This window comes from Oncorhynchus mykiss, unplaced genomic scaffold, assembly GCF_013265735.2.
Source record: "Oncorhynchus mykiss isolate Arlee unplaced genomic scaffold, USDA_OmykA_1.1 un_scaffold_156, whole genome shotgun sequence".
In the NCBI taxonomy this organism is placed as follows: domain Eukaryota; kingdom Metazoa; phylum Chordata; class Actinopteri; order Salmoniformes; family Salmonidae; genus Oncorhynchus; species Oncorhynchus mykiss.
Window position 1 is genome coordinate 195,356 of NW_023493666.1, and position 6,990 is coordinate 202,345.

Genomic DNA, 6,990 nt, shown 5'->3' on the forward strand with positions numbered 1-6,990 from the left:
TTTATTACGAGCGTCTTCTTCCTCACCCAAGTATGTCAGCCAGTCAGGTATTTCGGATGTGTAATCTCTGAACGTGAAGTATCTACCGATTAGAGTTAAGAGGTGTGGACTTGTCCTTTCGTCGTTATTGAATTGCCGCAACCACCCGATCGAGTCGGTCAGTACCTGCGAGGTAGACGTGCCAGTACTGAGATTGCAAAGCCATTTGCACAGGTTCGAGTCCGGTAAGTGCTTTGACACCATAGTAGTACAGAGACCGGTCAAGTTCTTACATTGGTCACTGAACATCGAGGCCAATGGCTTGTTGAAGTTCCTGCTCAGATAAGGGACAATGTCGATCATCACAGCTCCTTTGCCGATAAGGATATATCTCCATTCGGTCATGTGAGTAGGCAGCAACTGCATATCTAGGGCCTCCTTGAGCGTGAGAAACACTTGTAGCAGAAAAGCGTATACAGAGTTAGGTGAGTCTGCGACGGTCCAGTTAAACACCTGCTTGCAGTCATCGAACAACTGAGCGTATTGGAAGATGAACACATCCTTGCGCATAGAGCACTTACACAATCCATGTCTGGGACCAGCAAATATAAGAGGGTGCATTTGGGTAATACTCTGTGACTGGATGACCACGCTGTCTTTGAAACGTGCTATCTCCTTCTCGTTGGTACTCTTCAGAATGACCATGGTTGTGTTTATCTCCCCCTCGATCCTCTTGCCTCTCATACTCACCCTACCCTCTATATCATCACCGATATCCTGTACTGGCTCTGTTGCCGGTATGCTGCTGGGTGGTTTCTGTGTACCCTCACCACTAGCGTCAGCACTGTTCCCCTTGCACTGGCTGACAATATGGTTGTCCACACTGGCTCCCGCTTGGCCTATGGTGAGGTCTAGAGCCTTGATCATCTTGCCTCTCATATTATTCACCCTACCCTGTATAGCATCACCGACTGCGGCCAGCATGTTACTGGGTGGGTTCGATGCATCCTCGCCACCGGCTTCAGTAATGGGCCCCTGGGACGGGCTGACAATGAGGTTGTTCACACTGGCACCCGCTTGGCCTATGGTGAGGTCTAGAGCCTTGTCAGAGCTATCGCCCACAGACGCTATATTACAATTGCCATTGTTGACTATCTCATCACCCAAATTGCCACAGCTCAACATTTCCTTGATCATCTTGCCTCTCATATTATTCACCCTACCCTGTATAGCATCACCGACTGCGGCCAGTATGTTACTGGGTGGGTTCGATGCATCCTCGCCACCGGCTTCAGTAATGGGCCCCTGGGACGGGCTGACAATGAGGTTGTTCACACTGGCTCCCGCTTGGCCTATGGTGAGGTCTAGAGCCTTGTTCAGAGCTATCGCCCACAGACGCTATATTACAATTGCCATTGTTGACTATCTCATCACCCAAATTGCTACAGCTCAACATTTCTGTCAAGTCGTCACTCCATTCAAGGTTATTCAAATCCAGGAGAGATACATCCCTTGACATGTGCCCCGCATCAGTTGTGACCGAGTTGTCCATACCATAAGCCTCCTTGGATTGGACAGGATGAAGTTCATCTGTCAGTTTGTGTGCCTGTTTCACATCTATTATGACGGACGGGTGAGGATGGAGCTGATGCTGTGGACAGTGTTGGTTCGAAGTACCCACGTCTGGATTATCTACGTACACCCCGAGAGCCATCTTGGCAGGTCTGACCCCGGACCGATTGTCTGTTTCAGCAACCTTGCGTTTGCTATACTTGCTCTTGTATAGACTTTCGAGCTCCGTGGCCTTGCTCGAGTACCAACTGTACGGCTGGATAAGATCAGGAGCCAACCTGATAAGGTCTATTCCGTAGTACACTTTGGGATCGGAACCGATCACTGTAACCGGGGATTGCGTCGCCGATCTCTCTTCCACAAGTTTAGTGAGGTCCTTGGGGACACAGTCGTTGGCCACTATCATGTCGGTTGACCTATAGTTCCCTACCTGTACGGACAAGGGCATCTGTGTGGAAGGTGTCTGAGCATCCTTGACATCTATCGCCAAACACTGGTATCGTTTGAGATTAAGCAGTGTGGAAGGAGACCATCTCTCTTGAGGAAACAGGGTAATGCATAGCACTCCCATATGGACAAAAGCTTTGTCCACTATCTTGGAGCCAATGACAGAGAGTTTATTGCGTATGGTCCCCGCGCTGGGCCTTGTGTGTTTGTATTTCGCTTGGAGGGAGCTAGCGTTTAACGATCTCATGTAGCGTATTCCCAAAGTCTCATTGTCATCCGGTCTGTAAACCCCTACCATATCGGATAGATTGGCAGCGTATGTCATCTTACAATATTCGTTGTCCGAACCTTTGTATTGGAACAAGGGCGAGCCGCTGTGTAACTCCCACATCACACAGTACCAGCTGAATATGTCGCTCCCCATGGCCGAGTTCAAGCACCATAGCACTTCGGGAGCCATGTTAGTGCGGTTGCCCCGAGGCTGATCTGGGGTAGAGAAGTTGCATGATGTGCCAAAGTCGCTGATCTTGAAAGCAAATGGTATTGTATTTCTATCAGGCTGGTGACAGACCAAGACGTTCCTGTGCGTGAAGTCCCTGTGCTGGATGGTTCTCGATCGCAAGTATTCAAGCCCCCGGAGAGTATCCAGTTCTACTAAGGGGACTACTGAGGCATTTTGTATACGCCACATGAACTCCTGTAGCGAGAACAGTGCTCGTTCCATGACTACAACTGCTCTACCTCCCAATTGGTAGCCGGCAATGTCACACCAAAAGCCTCCGAACGTGCGGAGGATGTTGGGGTGTTTTATTGACACGCCGATCATCACCTCCTCCACCTGCGAGGCAATGTGCGCGTAGCGACTAAATTCATTGTCTATGAAAGGAACACTCCAGTCCACCATTTCAGGAAAAAGGTTGGTCTTTGCAACTAGGTGATCGTTAACTTGAACCGTCACCCCAAAGCCTCCTCGACCTAGCACCATGTCCGGTCTGGATACCAGGTCTTCTATGTCGAAGCCACATTTCGACCCCCTCGGCCCTGATATGTTAGCGTAGATGCTCCAGTGATGTGCGTTTGCGGTAGGGCTTAGAGGCTTGTATATTCGCCCAAATTTGTCTATGGTCACTTTGGCCGTCCTAGGTGTAGTTGTCTTGTAGCTCATAGTCGAGCAGCCATCTATCACTGGATGGTCCTGCTGAGGCATTGCTTCGATGTCCTCAAGTGTAGCACTCGCAAACGTCGGGAATATGGGCGTCCTGCGTTTTTGGACTGAGGTCCGTGTTTCCCTCATCAAACTGGTAATCCTCGGAGAGTAAGGGGCACTCACACTGCATTTTATCACCCTGAACAATACGATTGAGTCGTATTTACAGCTCATGGTCGCTGGTGCCGAGTGGCGTTTTATGTATACCACTACGCGATCCTTACCCTTTAGCTGAGGTTCGTCTGAGATGCTCACCACTCCGACAGTTGTGAGACTATGCTCTGTGATAACATTGTTGAGAACTGTTACCGTGTCCTCGTTCTGTCTGAAGGTGAATTGTTCAGGTTTTACCCCAAGCCACACCAGCACGCTTTGAACATCGTTATAACACAAGGTCTTAACGTGAAACAAATTGTAACGCTCTACCAGTCCTATCAACCTTTCGGCATTGCTTATGGTTTGGTTCCTTAACTGGTCCATTTCCTTTCGATAGTCCTGACATCAATGACATAGGCTATTGATCTGTAATATATCAGGTGTAGTAAATAGGAGATGAACTGTTCGGTTCGTAGAGAGATCGTGTTCTCTGAACACGCTTCCGTAGTCACTGTTTGAGTGCCTGATCGTGGCAGGAGCGCCAGCTACGGGTCTGTTCCAAGACAGTGGGTTGAAGAGTGGAGAAACTCTCCAGATGACATTGCAGGTCTTGAGAGATATGTGGAAGAGAGCCGATACCTTGTATATACCCAGAGGTGATGTGGAATCTCTCCATCACATGGAATGCTGTAGCACTGCGCGCAGCGGAGCACCTATCCCTGATTCGATATTATCTGAGCCTGGCAAATTATCCAGATACTACATATATCTGTTGTTTCGTTACTGTATCACTTCAGCTGGCCCGACGACATACAACCAGCAGGGTATGATGAGTAACCGCATGATCCGCATGGGTCTGTGTGAACCCAAGACAAAAACATTTCCCTTAGGCGATATACCCAGGAGCTGGCTCTTGTCTACAGTGTCTACAACCCTCCCCTCAGCTCCACCTAGCCAAGAAGGAAGATTCACGAATGGGTTCCCTCAGTACCTTCCCCAGCCGCAGCATTCACCTCAACCTCTAGAGAATCATCTGTATCCCCAGCAGCAACATCGTCAAGCTCGGCCACAGCAGCATGTCCGGCAGTATAATGGAGAGGTTGACTGTACCAATCCACAAGAACAACGCCTCGCTTTGCAATGGACCACCAAACAGTTAAATCCAGCTCTGACTGAGCACCAAGCTAGTGAATCCTCCCATACGAAGCCCATGAGGGGTCCAGGTACTAAGCCGAAACCAAAGAATCTGTCTACAGAAGGGTGTTATGACTCAAACGTTGACAGTGAGGAGGAGTATTGAGTCTGTGTGTGTAGACCATGAAACCACAGTACCGGTCCTTAGTCATAGAGTGTCTGAAACAATAACAGTGATGAGGATTATTGAGTGTGTGGGTGGAACATTTACCCAGTGTGGATGGAACATTTACCCATAGTACAGGTGCTTAGTAATGGAGTGTGGTTTGACTATTATATGCCTTACGTACCAGGACTATTGACTGTGTGTGTAGAACATGTAAGCATAGTGCAGGTACTTAGTACTGGAGTGTGTACGGACCGTCATATACCTTTATGACACAACGCAGCCTCTACAAGGCACTGAATGTAATAGCAAACATTGTACAATATCACTCCCTGGGATTGTTACAATATCACTCCCTGGGCTAACCTGGTTGAATAAACTGGTCATTGTTTTATGTAATATCAAACAGTCTACAATAGCAGTCCCTGAGTTAGCATGGTTGGAGACACGGTCCGTGTTTGGAGGATATTATTCTTTAAGAACACTAACAGTGGTGCCGACCACCTCAGCGAGGCTAATCACCACAGACTGCAATGGCAGCAGCAGCATCCACGAGACCACATGCGATGGCCTGTACGAGTGAGGTGATACCGTTGGAGAGACAGAACACAGAGTACAATACTTTAAGTATCGAGGCTGCCGCTGGTCCCACCGTTGCCACCCAGCGCAGTAGCGACATGGTGTGTGGTGTCTGTTTGGAGGTGGTGCTTGAAAAGGACAATCCGAGGGAGCGCCGATTCGGAATTCTGCCCAACTGTAGCCACTGTTATTGCCTGGAGTGTATCCGCACGTGGAGAACGGTGAAATGTCACGATATCAAAACCGTTAAAATGTGCCCGGAGTGCCGAACTAGATCGCACTTCTTCATCCCGAGTGATCACTGGGTCGAAGATGAAGAGGACAAGCTGAAACTGATACAGAGGTACAAAGATTTCCTCGCGAGTAAACCGTGTCGATACTATGATCGAGGTCCTGGTACTTGCCACTTCGGCTCAAAGTGCTTCTACAAACACCACTGGCAAGAGGGAGTCCAGGATGGAGTCCAGGCCCACAGTTTCCAGCCCCAGACTATACATCCCATGTGGACGATGGTGTGGACCGAGAACGGTTACGCCTGGCGAATGTCACCTGAGACAGAACAACAGAACACCGGGTACCCTCTTTACCTGAATCAAATGTTGCTCATGTTGATGGCTGATGACAATTGAACGTATTCAGCCTATTAAACGTCTGTTAGAGCTATAGCTATTATCCACAAAGCAACAACCTAGGGATGGACTGTCTTTATTGGTAATAGGCATTTATGAATAGGCATTTGTTGTCATATACATGCAAAGTTCTGTATTCCAACAATAATATCACTTTTGTCTCTTTTTGAAACTAATTGCTATTTGGTATACCTGGGATGATGTTTATTGTGTTGATGTATCATTATTACAAAAAATAAAGTCCGGACATTGACAAAGAGTTAGACTATGCATTTTTATTGTAACATCACAGCACAAGGACAAGTTCACACATACACCAGAGTGCGGCGACATTTGTAAGTGTTCTTGAAAGAGGTAGCTCCGGACCCAGGGTAGTCAATTCTGCTTAAATCCTCTCGATATCCTTTGGCTCGATAGCTGCGGTTTCTAGGGGTGGACCTGTTTGTATCTGGAGACTCTGAGTTCCCGTTACGCATCCTGTGCACCGTTCTCAACCAGAATCGGCCCTCTGGTCTCCCTTTCCTTGCTCTCACAGGGGCACCCAGTCGATCCTTGAACCGATACTCGTGTCTTGCAGTTAGAGACACTTAGGGCTGTGCTACGGGGAGAACCGTTGAAACTTTTGTTCTTGACCCCCACTCGATCCCTTATTGATAGGCTCTTTATCTTGCACGATAAGTTGTCGATTTCCAAGGGTCGTCTTTTCCTTGGGGTAGATGGAGTACATTGCCTCCGATCTACCAATAGTTTCTTCGTCAACACCTTTCGTAGCGTTTTGCACAGGTTCCGATGTTGTGTAGCAAAAGATGCTCCGTAGTCATCCATCAGCTCTCTGTGTGGGATGGCTAGAAACCTATCCAAGGTGACATGCTTGAAGTTGTCACTGTGACAACATTGGTCCCATTCTGTCAGATAGGACTGTACAGCCATGACTTTCAGATGTGGCTATTGTGTAGGAACCTATGTTGAGATGTGCACACTGTTAAATAGAAACTATCTTTGGGATGTGTAGACTTTTATCTACTCTGACTAGATTGTTCTGGTTGGAGACATCAGCCACGGTTGAACATGGTAACCCCGGTCAGAGTGCTGAGACACTTCGGTGAGTTGACCCGATCGGATGTCTTAGACATGGTTGATGAATCAGCCGATCGGACGTTACAGATCACATAGACACATCG